Consider the following 18749-nt stretch of genomic DNA (forward strand, 5'->3'; position numbering starts at 1 on the left):
GCATACACAAAGTAATACAATGCCATTATTCTGTTTGTAATAAGTGGTAACTAAGCTATGTTGGGCATTTGGAAAATGTAAATAAGGGTTTAAATATGACTTTCTATGAAGAAGGGACAGCATGCCCAGACATAAGGGCATAGAGGGTGAGGAGACTACAAGTTACATGAGCATGCACCACAAGGTAGGGAAGCACAGCAAATACAAGTGGCAAGATGCTATTTGTGTAATATTCTCTGACAAGCTTAGAATTTGGGGACTTATGCCATGGTAACTCAGGGCTTGGAACAAGTTCATGGTGCAGTTGGAGTAAAGCAGACAGAACACAGAAGGTGTATTTCAGGGTGGATGTACTAGAAACTGGCTCTTCCTGTAGCCCAGGATGGTTACTAGGTTGGCATATGAGACACAGGCAGAATAGACAAAGACAAAAAGATAGGAATAGAAATGCTTAGTAGATTGCATCTGACAGGTTTGCTTTTGCAGAGTTGTAAAGAAAACCATCTGGTTTGGGTTGCAGCCACATAAAGGAAGTGACAGGGCACTGTCCAGAAGGGCCAGGATATGTTTGTACATGGCTTTGGGTATCTTGATATCTATGTTGCAACACAAATGTCTATGCAAGTATGACTTTAAGGTGTTACATTTGAGAAAGAGGAAGTTGGAAACAGGGATGAATAAGAACTCACAAGGACTGGATGATATCAGGGCATGATATTTGAATTATTAGATAGGAGTGGGTTTAAGTTTGGTAGAATCTACAGTTCTATTTGCTTTGATTGCTCTACCTACCGGCCTAAACCATTCAACACACCCAAACACTCAGGTATGAGTAGTTAGAATTCAACAGCATCTTGACACCGGCGTGAAGCAAACAAATGATATAGCAATTATTCTTTTTACAAATATTAGAATCCGTACCACCCCATGTATGAGTTACACGATTAACTAATGTTATCATAATTTGATCTCTCTTAGGAGCATCGACAGAGTAGAGGTAAGGAGAGAGGACATTTCAGAAACAGGCAAATTTAGTTGGGCTTGAAGCACTAAAGAGAGACAAGTGGGGAAGCCTGCAAAAGAGGAAACACTTGGAAAAGAAGCTGAGGCGAAGAGCCAGCAGTTTGTTCATCTCTGTGTGGACAGCGATGATCACAAAGGAAGAGTTGGTTTCTGTTGTTGTTGTTTGTTTTGTTTTTGTTTTTGTTTTTGTTTCTTATTTAAGAGGAATGGGATTAGCATGACTAGCACATGCCAGGACCAGGTAAACATGGAGAGACTTAAGCAGATATGGGTTTGTCCCATCATTGGATCTGTGTAAATAAATAAATAAATTTCAAGGCAGGGAGAATTAAGCAGTCAGCATTACAAGCTACGAGCAGACAGAAATAAAGACAACAGGAAATGAATGGAGGCATAACTAACAAAACATTTTTAGAGGAAAAGTTTACGAGAATTTTCCCATTCAATGCTGAGACCATGGAAGATGGAGTTTTATGCAATACCATAAAGTTTCTACCTTCAGATGAAGCAGATTTTTTTTCAAGTAAATTTTTATGTCTTAAACTTTGTGGTGCAAAAAGAAATTGATGTTTTCTGTGTGATGTGAGTGAATTCTGCTTGTTCTCTTTTCTTAATACTCTATTACAGTATGAGTCAACCCGAATCACACAGTTGCTCCCATTGGCTTCCACCAGAACATTAACCTTGATTTTATGAGTTTTCCCCAGTTCAAGAAGTTTAATACTGCTTTATGCCATCCTTCACTCTATTGCCATTTCTTGAACATTTTTTTCTTTGTGGTAATGGATATATTTCTTAAAATGTGTTTGACTTAGATACACTGACTCTGGGAATTGACATAGCAACAGCAACAGCAACAGAGACAATTAAGATTTTAAAACATTAAAACCACCCATACAAGCAACAGTTGAACAGAAGCATGGACTTGCTACCTTTCTTTATTATTGTAAAGTGAGATTATCTGGACTTAATTTTAAATCTAGGCATTGTCAGTTAATTAGGATTATGTGTTTAGTATATGTGCAACAGGTCTTCATTAGACACGTGCATAGGCTGTGGTGGCTATGCTCGTCAATTCATTGGATTCAGAAATGCCTAGGAGCTGGGCAGTTGTGCAGACCTTTAACCCCAGAACTTGGAAGGACGGGCAGGAAGATCTCTGATGGCCAGCCTGGCCTACAGACTGATTTCCAGGCCAGCCAAGATAATACAAAGAAACGCTGTCTCAAAAAAAACAAGAAAAAAATTAAAAATTTTAAAAATAAATAAGAAGAAAGAGGAAGAGGAAAAGGAAGGAAAGAAGGAAGGAAGGAAGGAAGGAAGGAAGGAAGGAAGGAAGGAAGGAAGGAAGGAAGCAGGAACAAAAGAGCAAGCCTAGGGCATGAGTGAGGCCGAGTTGGATGAGGGCATTTCTAGGGAGGATGGAAGGAGGAAAAAGAACCTACCAAAAGTCTGGGTGGCACCATTCTATGATCTGGAATTCTTCACTGAATAAAAAGGACAAAAGGAGAAGGTATCTAAGCATTCATGACCCTTTTCTGTGCTTCTTTATCCACAGAGCTGTGAGTAAGCTCCTGATGACATGGCTTCCCCACCATTGAGAGGAAGTGTGCTCAGGCTTCAACTTTTTAAACATAAAATAATGTTTTAACATTATTAATAAATAATAATAACTTTAGAAAGACTGTGGACTGCTGCCCACGGCCTGGTACTGCATCTCCCTTGATCAGGTCTCTCAGTTCTCACATGAAAGACAAGTCACATCCCTTAAGTCACACATTCTTATGTCATTCCAGCAATAACGTGAAGAGTTAATGTGCACGAACACAGTTTTTTGAATAATATAGAGCACAGAGCTGTACTATGTGCAGAGAAGGTCTGTGAACTGTGCAGGGGTGGGTGAGTCTTGCCTTTCATGCTCACCCATGTGACTAACGCACACCCTTCGAGCTGGCCACAGCTGTATCGCACTTCTCCATGCCCTTCAAAATTAAATACGAGCTAGATCCAGCAACAGCATAATACGTTTTTATTGTTTTACATCTTACATCATTCTTAGGCAATCATGGAATATTTACCAAATATCAATCGGCATACACTGCTAAATAGTACGATTATTCCAGGAAGCTAGCTAATCATTACAGTATTTTTGATTAGCTTGAATGGAAATATTTATTGATTTCTTTAAAATGACACACACATTTTCTTTAACAAATACCACACACAGATGAGATTATTAAATGATTTTTATATGTTCTCTATGAAGGGAGACAGTTGTTAAATTTGATGCCTGGTTTTTGGCTTTCTCTTCTGGACACATTTGTATCAAGTGAGAGGAAGATAATGATTAGTACATTTTTTCAGTTTGGTTTTAGTCAAAGCAAGCCTTTTTATGTAATGTATCATAAAACTGTATTTTAATCTACACATTCTTACAGTTCTTAGTATTTTACTCTAGTAATTCTATGGCATAGAAAATTAAAAATCAATTTTAGGAAAAGAAAGGGGGTTTGATTTTTGATGCCAACTCCTTTTATGGTAAACAACATTTAAAATGAACAAACAAAAAGAACAGGGAGAATCAAATAAAAATTTTTTCACACCTCAGTAATATCAATTATGATGGAAAACTTCTTAACCTATCAAATCTGGGAGGATGATAAAAATGGTGGAAAGTAACTTTTGCTTTTCTATTAGTTATTTTGTTTATTTACATTTCATGTATTATTTCCCCCTCCAGGTTTTCCCTGAAACTCTCCCACTCTACCCCTTCCTCTTTCCCCCAAGAGGTGCTCCCCCACCCACCCATTCCTGCCCTACCTCCCTATCATTCCCTTATGCTGGGGCATCAAGCCTTCACAAGACCCAGGGCTTCCCCTCCCATTGATGCCAGATAAGGACATCCTCCCAGCCATGGGTCCCTCCACGTGTACTCTGGTTGGTGATTTAGTCCCTGGGAGCTGTTCGTTTAAACTTGCCTTGCCTATACAAACCTTATTATGGAGATTTAATGGAGTGAACCCTGACCTTTATGATTCATATGTTGAAACCTTACTTTCATGTAGGTAGAGAGTTAAGTGAGGTTAAAGGAGAAGATGCTCATCTGATAGAAGGAGAAAAGACATGTCTCCTCACATATACACAGAAGGAGACCAAGTGAGAATATAACTCCCCAAGAAGATGTGAGCAGGGCTCTGTGCCCCAATACCCTAGGTTGCCTGCTACGCAGGTATCTCACCTGGATTTCCACACCTCAAATCAGATGCTGCTCGTTACGGATGTTCTGGGCTAGGTAAGAAGCACCTTCTACTTTGAAAGGTGAGTAGCAAAAGAAGGGCCAGAATAGATAAACGTGTTTGGAAATGAAAGTGGAAATTTTATTTGAATATTTTTTCCATCTCTCATTCTGATCTTTAATTCTAACATTGGTTGGAAGAAAAACGTTAAAACAAATGCTTCTGTTATCAGTTTTACTTTCTTTCCAAATAGTGGTTTTCGTTTCAGAACATTGTTTTCGTTTGTCTTAGTTTGACAAGCTCCCGTGTATAGTCAGGTACTCAGTTCACACTTTATTTCCTCTACAGTGTTCTTTTTGTTCTGCCTGTGAGTTACCTCTCTTATCAACTGTACACATCTATATAACAGCAATTAAATACATGTACAATTAAAGTATTAAACCCATTTGCTATTCCTACATGCATACTCCAATGTTAGTTTTAGCAATACTCCCTTTATGATTTTTTTGTTGTTTTTAAAATGTGTTTGTGCTTCCTAACATCTTATTTCTGTCTAGCTACGTTTTCCAAATTTCTTTTAAATCTTTCCACCTTGCCCAACTTCTTTAGGAGTAACTAAATGTTGACCTGAACTTATGAATTACTACTTTATTGATTACTCTAGACATTTGGCACATTGCTAGTGTAAATCTTATCTTATCTCCTCTTCTTCCTAACAAAGGCTTCCTGGAATATTCCTTTCACAAGTATTAAGAAAAGACTGGCTTGTATTCACTTCACCATGATAATGCCAACAGCCATTCTTATAGACCACAATTTAGAACTGCTATTACTTTATTCAAAGTTCTGTGTGGGATTTTATTACACCTTAGGAATCAAAGGATGCTTTATAAGCTACTAGAATAGTCTTATCCACTAATGTGTTTAAATATTGACCTTTCCTTTCTCAGTTTTCCAGAATTTCATGAACTCCCTCCACCCCCCTCTCTCCCTCTCTCCCTCTCTTTCTCTCTCCCTCTCTCCCTCTCCCTTCCCCTCTACCTCCCCCTCCCCCTCCCTCTTTCTCTGTCATTTTAAAACAGGCTTTCCTGTTAGCCATGACTGGAAGTGAGGAACAAGCTGCTCTTGAAATCACAGAGATCCATGTGCCTCCGCCTCCTGAATGCTGGAATATCAGGTTCTCACCACTCAGCCCAGCTTATAAGTCTTTTAGACCTGCAACCAAACAACATCCTCCTATTTCTCTTTCTATGCTGTTCTCTGGATGGTTCATTGTTTCTGTTATATCCCATATTATTGCTTATTATTTCTCCGTATGTGTTTGCTTGTATTTTAACCTACCTGGCAAATCTTTTCTTCACATTATTTTACTATGTTCTTTAGAATGAGAATCTGTATAAAACAAATGAAGAAGAGAAATGGCTGAAGATTTTAAAAAAGAAGAACTTGTAGAACTCAGCACATTGGTGCTTGCAAGGTTCCAGGTGGTGTTAATACAATAATGCGGTGGGGGAAGGCACCTGCTATCGCATCAAAGCTTCTCACTGACCTTGCAAACAGCCCAGCCGAAGAGGCAAGGGCCAAACTGAGATGATGGGGGTGGCTCCATCACTTCTAATACATCTCATGCAAAAGCAAATCTAAAGTGTTAACTAATCTGTATCTAGGACACAAGGTTGGGATATAGAACCCACATGCAACAGGTGCTCTCACACCTGTTGGCAAGAAGGGGTGGGGGGGGAGTGGTTGAGATGCTTATCTAACCCCAGCCATTATGATCTGGGAATGCATAGGATATAAAACAACACTTAAGTTTCTGCCATACAGTGACTCATGACAACAGTAATAATGCCAACAAAATTACAGCCTCATCTCGATTGCAACCAACTTGTGATCATGCAAAGAAGAACACTGCCATGAACTTCATCACATTTCACCAGAGATGGCATTCAGGGTGAAACTTCTTTCCCAGACAGACTACACCCCACTCTGCTTCCACACATGATAGCAAGCAAAATGGAGTTCGTCTCTGCAGCCACAGCTAATCCAAGGACCTAATGTATAACACAGAGGCATAACCAATAAGCTTGTGTCTCACTAGATATTTTTATTAAGCAAGTAAGTTTTAGATGCGCCTGTTATAAAAGTGTGATCTATTTGAGACAGGGGTTATTTTTACCTTAGCCATTTTATTATGTGTATGTAAGAGTTTGAAAAGTCCGATTTTCGTTCTGAAGGACAGGTAGCTATCACTTAAAAGGATAACAATAAGTGCTGCCGTTGCAAAAGCAAGCAGTACGGAATTAATTTGATTGGTGCAAACAGATCACTGTATGAAGAATGATATCATCCTTTACGTATCTTAGCACTTCACACCTGTACAGAAAACAGATCTTTTGGCTGCTTCTGAGGGGCGAACTCTGTATTTCTCATTAGGTCATTCAATCAATGCAGAATAATGTCGATGAGCAGAGTAAATACACATAGAGTAATGGTAGTCACAGAAAAGTCATGTGTTGAGCACACAAATGTAAAAAAAAAGGTTTCCATTCATTTGAAATTAATAATGGGCATACAAGCAAAAGATAAAGAAGTTTTGATTTGATTTTTCCAATATCCATAGGTAAATGCTTCTGGTGTTTATTTTTTCATGAAGTAAATTTAGTGTTCTTTGGCAATTCAACTAAACAAATATTGATAAGTCATTTTTCTGCTGGGTCATCTCACATTGCCTCTCTGCCTTTGAAACCATTGGCTCATCCCTGATTAAAGTGACGGAAAATCATCAGCCCTCTAAACTCCAAATCTATAGAACTACTCATACTGTTATGAAATATTGTACAAGTGATACAGTTATCAAGTGCCTTTAATGGGCAGTAAAACTCATGTACTGTGTATAAAATTTCATATAAAAACATTTTATAAGGTTGATACCATATGTTTTTCTGAATAATATATCATGTGCATATATTTGAAACATTAGGTAAACGTTAAAGTCAATAAGCCTGACCAACTTGAGTGAAATAAGTAAAAGATAAAGGCTCAAATCATAGCACATAGCACAGTTCAGTGTTTCCATAGTCGTGTAGTGTGCTGGACCGTCTTTGTGATGCTTTCCTTTCTCCAGGATGGCCACTCCCCAGTGGGAGAGTTTCTTTTCCCTCTTCAGCTAGTCTGTGTTTTCAATGTTAGGGTCAATTTTTTATGAAATTTATTGCTTAGGTTTTGCCCCTTGTTCATATTTTAAATGCAAACTTTAGCCTTGAGGCATTGTACACTCCTCAAGAGGTACAGAGTTTAACAAACCGTTGTGAGGTAGCACAGTTCTGCTACCTCACGACTCTAATGGTCGATTTTCTTGTGTCCTGAAGGCTTAGTCACATGGTTTTTGCTCACACTCGCCCCCATCCTGAAGCTTCTCTTACTTTCCCCACTTACCTTGGAGACTCCTTTTCTGCAAACATGAAGGTGCTGATTTCTTTTGCTTTTTAGCTTTTTATGTTTCTGGATATTTTCCCTGCATGTATGTCCGTGCTCCACTTGTATACTGGGTGTGCACGGAGACCAGAAGAGAGCATAGGGTTTTCTAGAACTGCAGTTACAAATAGTTGTGAACCACCGTGTATCCGTGCTGGGAATTGAACCCAGTTCTCTGGAAGAGCAGCCAGGGCCATTAGCTGCCCACCTATCTCTCCAGCTGGAAGAGGCCCTCGTTTTAGTATCCATTTAGTAAAGTATTCATTTATGCATACAAATGAATATTAATTGAATGGCTATTTGATCTAAGCATAATGATGTTGCAATGGAAAATATAAATGTGATCTAGAGTGATTTCCTTCCACTCTGAAACTCAGATAACCCAAATCATTTTGATTGTTAGATCCTGTGCTTGGAGGAATGAAAAATGTATGATACTGATATCTCACCCAGTCTAAGAAGACTCTAGAAGGATCCCTGTTGGCTAGGGAGGTAGAAGGACAAATAGACGTTAATACACAAGTTTGTAAGATAAAAATATTGAGTTAAGAAAAACACACCTAGTTTTTTTTTCGATTCATTTGCAATGTAAGGAGTTTGATATGTCTAATCAGGTGTGCGTAAGGGTTTCTAAAAAGCGATTGGAAGTATTCAGAAGCAATCCAGAAGAGATTGCAGTGAATCAGGACACAGTCCATTAAAATACAAAGACTGATGGGGGTAAGCAAGAAGAAAGGAGAAAGCAAAGCTTAGGTCAGAACCCAGGGAGGAGCATTTTATAAAGATAAGAAGAGAAATATGGAGATAAATTGTGATGAACCAGTCCCAAAGGAGGGGAATAGTGAGACAGTGATCACATGAAAAAATGCACACTTCAAGAGTAAGAACGTGAGTAATTGTCTATGGGACATAATGAACTTGAAAATGACTCCATAAGGATTAACTGGTTCTATTTATATTCTTTGAGGAGAATAGAGTTATGACTTGGACTCCATGCCAGCTGTAGAGGAAGTATGAAATCAGTGAAGAAGAAAACCCTGGTTAACATACACTGTGGTCAGTCTCTTCAATTTGGCCATTCTAGTGGCAGTGTAGTAAGAATCCCTCATCATTTTAGTTATGATTTTCTCTAATTTTTAAAGTCTCACATATAGTTATACAGATATTTAAAATATATATCTTTTTGATGAGCTTTCTTTTTAATATTTGAAAGTGGTATATTACATGATGCCGGTGATGCCAGTGTTCTATCCAAGCAATCTTTGCCGATTGTTAATGGCAATGTACAATGATAAAAATCACTTTGAGAAGCAATCTGACAATATCTTCTACATTTGAAAATACCATTTTATTCTTAGATGTTTACCAAGAAGAAATAAAAGCATATTTCAACTCAGACTTTCCCAGAAATATTCATAAAATATATTTGCGGTGTTTCTGACCTGAAAACAGCACAGATCCCCAGTATCAGATTTTCTGACCTATGAATGATGACTCACATGTAATACAGTATTGTATACCTATAAAAGTAATGGTTAACATATGCACCAACAGAGTAAATGTCAAAATAACTATGTCAAATGAAAAGGCCAGATTATATTCAAAGTAATAAAAATACATAGTAATATAGAAAATTTTATAATGAACTACAAAGAAATTTGGAGAGATGATGGATATGTTTGCTAATGTTTTATGATGGCATTTTATGGGTGTAATCATAGGTCAAATTTTCTTTATATGTAGATTATCTTCACTTTACTTTAAGACACCTACTAAGTACTGTCTCCGCCTTCTGATTCCATGGCTACAGAGAGCAACAGTACAAAATCCAATCCTTTGCTTCTATGACATGGATAAATCACTTAGGCAAAAACTCAAAAGGAGGGCCTTGGAGAGATTTCTCGGTGGTTAAAAGTACTTTCTGGTGGAGGACACATGTTCAATTCCCAGCACCCACATATGGGTTACAACCATCTGTAACTCCACTTCTGCGGAATCTGACACCCTCTCTGACTTCCATGACTATCAAGCACATACATGGAGCCCATACAAAATGCAAGGCGAAAGACTCACGCACCTAAAATGCAATAAATGAATGCAAAAAAAAAATGTAAAACTTCAAGGTAACACCCGTCTCTTGGATTTGTCCAGTAGTCTTCTGTCTAGACTGAGATGACTCTGAAGACTGCATGAGACCTAAGGATGAGACGATGAGCTGTCGGTGTGTTCTCTCTCACACCAAACGCCCTGCGCGCTCTGCAGGGTCGCCTTCATTAGAAACTGCTTCTGCCCAGGGTCTAAGTACGTGTTCCGAAAATAACCCTAAATACGCTTTCTTCTTCTCTTAAAAGATCTGTTTTCCATGAGTTTGGACAAAGTCAACCCTCACTATATTTAGGCTTTTAATGATATTTTCCCAGAAGTAAGACTTAGCAGAATTTAATTATTTGAAATTCGGAAAAACACCTTCATGCCTTCAGCTTCTAAAAAGACACCTGGCCACTTCCCATCTCCTTCAGGCCCTTGAGGTTCTTGTCCCTGCCTATAAATGAAACCTATAAATGTGTCTATTTTATTCACTTTTAACATCTAGTGTAAGCATAGACCATCTACACTAAGTTTACCTTTCTTTTCTGGAGACATAGTCTCCTGTTTCCGAGCTTCTCCTTGCACTTGGAATGTAGCAAAGTCTTGGTTCTCTGATTCCCTGGTATTGGTAGTACATGTGTGCTCTACCATGCCTAGCCTGAAATCATCTTCCAAATATTTGATCCTTTTCGTTTTGTTTTGGGTCACAGTTTAGAAATAGTCAATGCTCAATCTGTAGCCTTGCATCATGTGCCAGAAGTATTTTATATTTAAGTGAGGAAAATCATGTTAATTTTGAATAAATTTCTGATTAAAACTACTGATAAAAATATAGAGAAAAATTCTAGTCCCGAAAGCAGAAGTATAGATGACTCTAAGAGAAAGTTATGTCTTTGATCTGTTTTTTTTCCCCCTTTGTTCTACCTACACCACGGGCCAACACCAATGGGGAGTATCTGCACAGGAAATATGTTTTTGTTTTTGTTTTGTTTTTGTAATGCCATATAGTCAATGTGGAAGGCGGTATGCCCTGGGAGAGAAGCCAGGCTATGGTTTCATTCCGTATCCCATATAACCAGAACTAAAAAGCAGACATATGTATGTGTATGTTTTTTTTTTCATTTGATTTTAACTGGATTTTTTTTTTCGGAGCTGGGGACCGAACTCAGGGCTTTGCGCTTGCTAGGCAAGCGCTCTACCACTGAGCTAAATCCCCAACCCCTTAACTGGATTTTTGTTGTAACTTACTTTCTCCTCACTTGAACTGTATATAATCCTAGGTGTCCTTCATCAAGGTAAGACACCCATTTTACATTTGTCACCTAGAATTTGTCACTGAAAACTCACTGTCGTCCACCCCTTAGCAGGAACTGCTCTTTACTGACTTGGCGTGTTATGTTTCTCCTTTGTTCCCCGTCATTCCCAGGCAACAGAGGACTGCAAACTAATGAGGTCAGGGGATCCCCTAATCTGACTTCCATTTCCCTGTTCTGTCTTGTCTCCACACTGCGTCTGTTGATTTGCCAGTTCTTACATGTTTGTGCCATTTCAGTTTTTATCTATAAGAATGTTTTCAGAGTCAATGAGTCATATCGTAATGCTAGGTTTAATCTTAAGAAATGGCTAAGGGTGAGTGAGTGGGTGGTGTGTGCGTGTGTGTTAGACGCTTCCCAGAAATGTGTGAGAATACTTTAGCTTACAGGACTTTAGCACAGTCTGTTTTGTTTTCGGTTACCCTGATGGTCACTGAGTGTCATCTCAGTTACTCTGGTTCAGATCTTCTACATCTGAGTGAGAAATGCACAAGTAGCCTTTCTTTGCCTGAATCGTTTCCTTCAATAGAGTATCTTCAGGGTTAATGCCCACTGCAACAAATGATGTGATTTCACTTTCCTTATCAATTTATTCACCGAAGGACATCTAGGTAGATTCCACATGTTGAATGTCATTCATGCTTCCACCATCACCCTGGGCGTGCAGATGTGTCTTTAGCATGCTGATTTCATTCTCTTTGGTTATACACCTGTAGAGGGATTATTGGATGGCATGGTTGTTCTGTTTGTGAGGAAAGCCCGTGCACTTGTTCCAATGCAAGAGGCTATATGAAGGACATTTCTACCAACGATGTGCAAGGGTTGCTTTGCCCTCCACATATTAACAAGTACTTTATTTACCTCATCTTTTTGACAGCGGTCATTCTCACTGCAGTGAAGTTATAACTCACTGTGGCTCTGATTTGCATGTGCCCGATGATCAGCAGTTTTATGTCGTGTTCAGATATTTGTTGGCAACTTGTAAACCTTCCAAGCTTTCTTTTTTTTTTAAACTCAGATCTTTTGTTCATTTTTAAATGAATGATTCCTTCCTATGTTACTTGGGTTCCTTCTATTCTTTGGATATTAATATTTTACAAAATGAATAATTAAAATAATTTATATCATTTCACAGTGACTTTTCACTTTGTTGATACTTCCCTTGATGTTTAGAAGCTTTGTTGTTTTAATTTTAGATTATATACTCATATTTATACGTATAGTGTATGTTTATGGGTAAATGCATGTGAGTATCTCCAGAGGTCAAAGATTGGATTCTCTGGAATAAGAATTATAAAGTGTGTGAGCTGTTTGATGTGGGCAGTAGTAATCCCAGGTTCCCTGGAAAAGCTGTCTGTGCTCTTAAGAACTGAGCATCCCTCTGGGGCCTGCACAAGCCTTGCAACTTGTTCTCAGTCTTCATTTTAACTTTTGCTGCCTGTAATTTTGAGTCATACCCAAATCCTGTTTCTACATACCACTCCTTTTCAGTATTTCATAAGTCTCCTTTCTCTAGTTAATGAAAAGTTAGGCTCTCTCAGGGATATCAGTGAAGTTTGCTTCCTTTTTTGGCGTTCTTTGCAGCCTGTGGTTGATATTTTTGCATCTAGGGTAGAAAGTTCAAATTCATGGCCCCTCCCCCACCACAGGGTAGGCTCTTTTAACCTTTAGGCAGGTGTGAGGACAATGGTATGTTAGTTTTCATTTAGGACTCAGTAGTGTTGCCTCTGTGTAGTTTCTTTTGCTGTAACCTTGTCAGCATCTGTAGCTTAGGTTACAAGGGTTTATGAATTAATTCACTGATGTGCACTTTTGTATAGAATAAGATTTCAGGTTGTAACAGGTGGTACCTACAAGTATTGTGGGTTGACGGCTGCAGGATAGGCTTGGATGTGAGCAGCCTCGCAGGCTTACTAGATGTCAAGGCAAGGTCAGGCCTGTGGAGACATTGCAGACTCTCTGGCTGCACATGTCCTGTCTAAAAGACGCAGCATTTACTGATGCATTATTAGATTAGTCTCAGCTACACAGGGCATCCTGGCTAGCTGTGAAGTAAAGAAAAGGAATTCAGAATAATCATTACAAAGAAAGCCAGAAAGATATGATAATACAGATAACTGATTCAATAAAATCAGAAAAAAAAGAAAGCAATTCAAATGAGAAACTCAGAAAAGGCTAACTATTGAAAGAGAACAGAACAAAACAGACTTTTGTTATTGAGGACTCAGTGGCCAACATATTATATTTATAGAGTGACTTCGAAAGGATAAATTGAGAGGTGCAATCCATGGACTCAAAAGGGAGAGAAGGAGCATGAGCATGTAAGTCAGCTTACTGTGAAACACTTTCTGACTAGACTGAGGCCTGCCTAGTTGTTAGATGAAGGCGAGTGATGGATACACCCAGTGCCAGAGCTGTGTTAGCTGGGGCATAAAGCACAGCATAGATGTAAGCTTTTTCCTTAGGGCTTGACTCTGAGCAACCAGGTTTCTGCCCTTGTACCTACCTATATGAAATGGTAGAATCCTAGGAGAATCTTAGCAACACAGAACTGCAGCTGTACCTATTGTAGCCACAGCAGGGTTTACTCTTATCTGTATTCTTGAGTTTTAGTGGCTCTCAGATAAAACCAGAAGAGTTTATCTACTGTGAAATGTGTTATGCAGTGTGGGTTCATGTTAAGAAGAGATGCAAATGTGTGAACTCTGAGAAGTGTGTGAAACTAAATTTGGGGCTTGTCAGGTTTGTGGGGGTCTCTTATGCAATTCAGAATAGCAGAAATGGAAAGAATGGGATGTTTCAAGTTACATTTTCTCTAACAATGAAATCTATCTATGCTCTGAGCAGTATTGAACTAATGAGACAGTATGAGACAGATCCAATGCATCGTTTGTATGTATGCATGTATGTATGTATGCATGTATGTACGTATGTATGCATGTATGTATGTATGTAGTGTGTATGTAGGTATGTATATGTATGTATGTGTGTATTTATCTATGCATGTAGTATGTATGTATGTATGTTGTGTGCAGTGTGTAGTATATAGTATGTATGTATGTATATATGTATGTATGTATGTATGTATGTATGTATATATGTATGTATGAGCTTCAGTTTTCCATATAGACCTCACCACTAATCTGGCATGCTTTGTTGTAATTTTTTATTCATGAGAATTGAAGTAAAGTTCTCTGTTGTACCTTTCATGGTGGAAAGTATTAGTCAACAATGTAAGCAATAATATCAGAATGTGATAGCTACTTTTAAACACTATCTGTGCTAAAAAGTCAACAAAAAAGACTCACATATTTTAATTATGGAGTAAAGCACAGTAACAACTGTGGAGTCTGGCTTGTTTTTTTTTCTTCTCATAGATCATCTACTGAAGCTAGGTGGAAATCATATACTGAGCAGGAAATAGCAAGTGAGACATGGCACTTGGTTATAAAAGTGCCAAACTTACTGTTAATTAAACCAAGTTTCATAGGTTTATCGGGAAAAATGAGGGGTACTAAGCTGAGATACAATCAAAAGTCATACATCCCTTGAGTCTTTGAGTGTTTCTCTGAAAGTGGATCATTTTTGTGTTGTAAAGCTGTCATTTTCTTATAAAGTGTTTAGAGTCTTTGAATGAAAATTATGGCAGATAAGACACCTAGAAACTTCCAGAAACACCTTCACTCACACTCTCATGCCTAATGGAGTCATGAGTACCATTACCATTAAATCTTACAATAAACCTGATTGAGAAGGATAAGAATCAGACACAAAATAAATTGTAAAATATAGAGGAGTAGTAGGGCACTCAGTGCTCAGCATCTCAGTTATATAAGGTATTTTTGAAGTATAAATTAAACCATTTGCCTTCACTTTTATAGAATTTTGTCTCATTATCAACCTTAAAGTGTTTTAGTTTCCACTCATGGACATAATAAATTAAATATACCAACTTATTTTTAAGGTCTTATCAAAATAGATTTTTATGTTTTAGAGTTATGTCATATTTCATATTACTTAAACTTCTTCAGTACCCATTAACATAAATTGCTTTATTCAATTGAATTACAGCCGATGCCATTTTATTTCTGAATACATTCTTTCATACTCTGATATTACTTTAACAATGTGAAATTATATTAATCATATTAAATTTGAAATTTGAGTTTGTAATTGATCCAGGGTTATAAAACCTTTTAAGTTGTTTTTGCTCCAGTAATAGGATACCATAGGTTCTCAAGAAGAAACCTGAAGATAATGAACATTTAATGAGATATTTCAAAACCGACCCAAGAAAGAAATAAGTTCATATATTTAATTTGATTCGGGAAATACTTCTCTCAAAAGTTTAGTGCTTTGTCGTGTGTGTAGTTTTACAAAATAGTGCCAGGACACCCATTGATACAGACAATTGTCATTTGAATGTTCAGAGTCTCATTCCAAACACCACTAACTTCTGCACGATGGCACCTTGCAGTGTTTGCTTGCTGTATTTGTTGGTGCTCTGGGTCATTGGCTCTCTAGTACCTCACAGCCTGTTGTGCTTACACCCACATCTAGTTTACCCTCCTTACACATGAAACTGAAAGCCTTAATCCAGGAAGAAACAGAGAACATAGGAGGAACAGAACGAAGAGCAGGAATTTTTATGTCTGTCTGTCTGACTGTATGTATGTATGTATGGATGTATGTATGTATGGATGGATGGATGGATGGATGGATGGATTCATTCATTCATTCTAGGTCATAGGAATTTTATTTTCCCATTCTAATGTGTCTTTTGGGACCAAAGAATCACTTCCAGCTTATTTTGAAACATTGTATCTGAGGAACCCTTTGTTTCCTGGGTGTTCAAGGTGAGCATTTCTTGTGCATGTTCTTCATGGGTAGCATATGTTGCTCAAGATTTAAGGTGATCACAAGCATGTATTCTGACTTCTGGACTCTCATTTAGAAATCAAACTCTAGAGGTGTTGATAATACACACCATTATTTTACAGTTTTATTTTCTCATGATATTTTACACTCTTCTGCAACAATACCTTGAAAGTGAAGAAGTTAGTCAGAGAACCAGGAAATATAATTTTTAATTAACAAGTTACTTTCCTTCTCTTTGAAATGACTTCATGCTCTCCCCTTTGGCATTATCTTCGTCCATCTTTTAAAACCGAAGTGTCCAGGTTTAATTAGAAATTTAAGCAAAGGTGTACAAGTAGCACAAAAAAAATCACTTCCTGCGACAGACTCTTTGTAACAACACTCTTGTCACAATACTTATTTATCATAATTACAGTAAAAAAATACCTTCATAAAACTACAATGGGTCACACTGCTTATTTTGATGCTGTTTAAAGAGGGATTCTGTATTCTTCTATTAGAACATGTTCTAATCAACCCAATATGTATTTACATCAGCAATCACAGACCCTGCTGGACAGCTTTCCATTGTATGCTTTAATCTCCCTTTTGATAAAGCAGAACTCTGATGAGATAAGTTAAGCAAACAAATGGTATTTAGGGAGATAATTCTCTTCTAAGTAAGAACAATATGATTACTTAAACACGGTTTATCGTTTTAATGGAAAAACCAAGATTTTTGGCTTACTTTGCTCACAGCATCAAGAACTTTCTTATTATAGCCAAAAATAGCCTGTGGCTGGCTGCATTGCAGCACAGGAAACAAATGAAGGACTTTGCGCTGTGTAAAGCACATTTGGGAGTACAAGTAGTTAAGGCGAGATCTCCATGAGCACACAGTCCATAGGAATCATTACGGGTTTTAAGTGCTTAGGGACACATTCTCTGTGTCAATTATTGTGCTAGTTTATCATGTATTCTGTAACCAACCATGAGTGATGGTTTTCATTCACCTCAAATAATAGCAGGATAAAAGAGACATTAAGTAATTTTCTTTATCTTAAGTAACTTGCATTGAAGTTTGCAAAGGCAAATGTAAAAACTGATTTGCTTTTGATAGCGTAGGTTGGCCAGGAGTTGGAAACCTTTTCATCTCATTTAAAATAGCTTTTCATTGTTTATTATATTTGCTACTAATCTTTCATTGGTGTCAGAGGGAGTGTTTAATGTGCGCTTGACACTCCTTGTACATTTTCCTAATAAGAGGAAGATGGACTATTACTTTTTTATAAGCTTGTAAGAACTTATAACTGTTTCAACATCAGCTTACTGCCCCCAGGCAAGTGACTCTTCAATTGTAAAGCTGTGTCTCAATCTAGTTTACACTTGAGTTATGACATTGAGAACAGTTAAAGTCTACCAAGAACTTGAAAGCAGGTTAAGGTTAACATAGGTCTCATGTGTGCAGTGTTTGACGGTTATCTGCTTGTCATTGGCCCTCTAGCTCTCAAATAAGCCAACACAGACACATACTAGTACAGACAACACAGCCCAGAGACATACAAAGATGAAATTATTTGGGCCTAGAGAAAAGACAGAAAAGCAAATGGGTGATTGTTACACAAATGGAAAGGACATGCATAGTTAAGGTGTGTGTTGGGGAGTATACAAAGTACTACCCATCTATATGAAAATATCATAATGGCATCGTTATTTTGTAGAACTAATATATTCTAATGAATAGATGGAATGCAAATTAAGAAATAAAGTTATAGAAATGAGAATATACAATCTCACTTAAGCGAGTCTTCTGGTTGTCTGTAAAGGGACAAAACCACACTCAAATTCCGTGACTTAAAATAAAGCAGTGTTGCAATGTGTTGTGGTTCTCTGTGTTGCCTAATCTGAGGTGAGTAGTTCTCTCTTAAGACCTCTGTGTAGTTCTCATCAGATAGAAGCAAAAGCTGTGTTCTCCCAAGGTCTCAACTGGTTTGGACATCCTAGCTCACTCCCACTTCTAGAGCTCTATTGTGGCTGAATCAGAAACCAGAACATAGCACCTTGGTGATGAGGCTAAGTCTCCCGAGAGACTTAACAAACATCCCAAGACACACAGACAAATGCACCAAGAAGCTTCATCTTACCCCTTAAAAATCTCTTCACATTCTGCCCAGTGAGAAGCTCAGGCCAGGGAAGACACAAGGACAAAGGGAGGAGATTCTACCTTTCATTTACAGTGGCAATAATGCATTTGTTTCTGATTTGTAAAATTAAATATGCAAGATGCTTTCTTCAGAGATTTGCTTGTCTCAAGAAATTGCTTTGCCATTTAGACTTTTTCACATAGATAACTTTTGTGGAAATGACATTAATAGTATTGCAAATTATTATTTTATTCTTTGTGACAGAAAGAATATTTGAAATATCAATAATCCTTTTAAATTATTGGAAAGTAAAACACTGAGGAAAATACCTAATAAGAACAAAATCCAAAGTACTGAGAAAGAGCCCTGTGAGGTCATGCTACTCCTGCTGAAACTGTGTCAAAGACACTGAGATAATTGCTTTCTCCAGAGTCCTTCCCTCACACACATGAAACTTGGTGATATACATTCTGTTATTGTTAACACAGATATGTAACTACAATTCTATTTTTACAATTATGAGGAAATGAAAACTTAGATTAATCACCCAGTGTCAAAACAATAAGAAAAAAATGGCTGGTCCCAATTTATTATTCTAGAAATAAACCACA

The 18749-nt window shown here is 37.7% G+C and overlaps 1 long non-coding RNA gene across 13 annotated transcripts in view; it reads left to right on the forward strand.

Annotated features, from left to right (window-relative positions):
- Positions 1 to 18749, forward strand: part of LOC147996101 (LINE-1 retrotransposable element ORF1 protein-like) — a 127623-nt gene that overhangs the window by 89299 nt on the left and 19575 nt on the right. For 3 of the 13 annotated variants that reach the window (XR_015674149.1, XR_015674151.1, XR_015674145.1), the window contains exons 4-6: positions 979 to 997; positions 4089 to 4315; positions 5342 to 7194. This is a non-coding gene — a long non-coding RNA (LINE-1 retrotransposable element ORF1 protein-like). Of the gene's footprint in view, positions 1 to 978; positions 2352 to 4088; positions 4342 to 5341; positions 10038 to 18749 lie in introns of those variants that run through there. The other 10 variants (XR_015674147.1, XR_015674141.1, XR_015674146.1 and 7 more) reach the window with 8 other exon arrangements.

The sequence above is a fragment of the Rattus norvegicus genome, chromosome 2 (genome assembly GCF_021556685.1).
Source record: "Rattus norvegicus strain SHRSP/BbbUtx chromosome 2, alternate assembly SHRSP_T2T, whole genome shotgun sequence".
Lineage (NCBI taxonomy): Eukaryota > Metazoa > Chordata > Mammalia > Rodentia > Muridae > Rattus > Rattus norvegicus.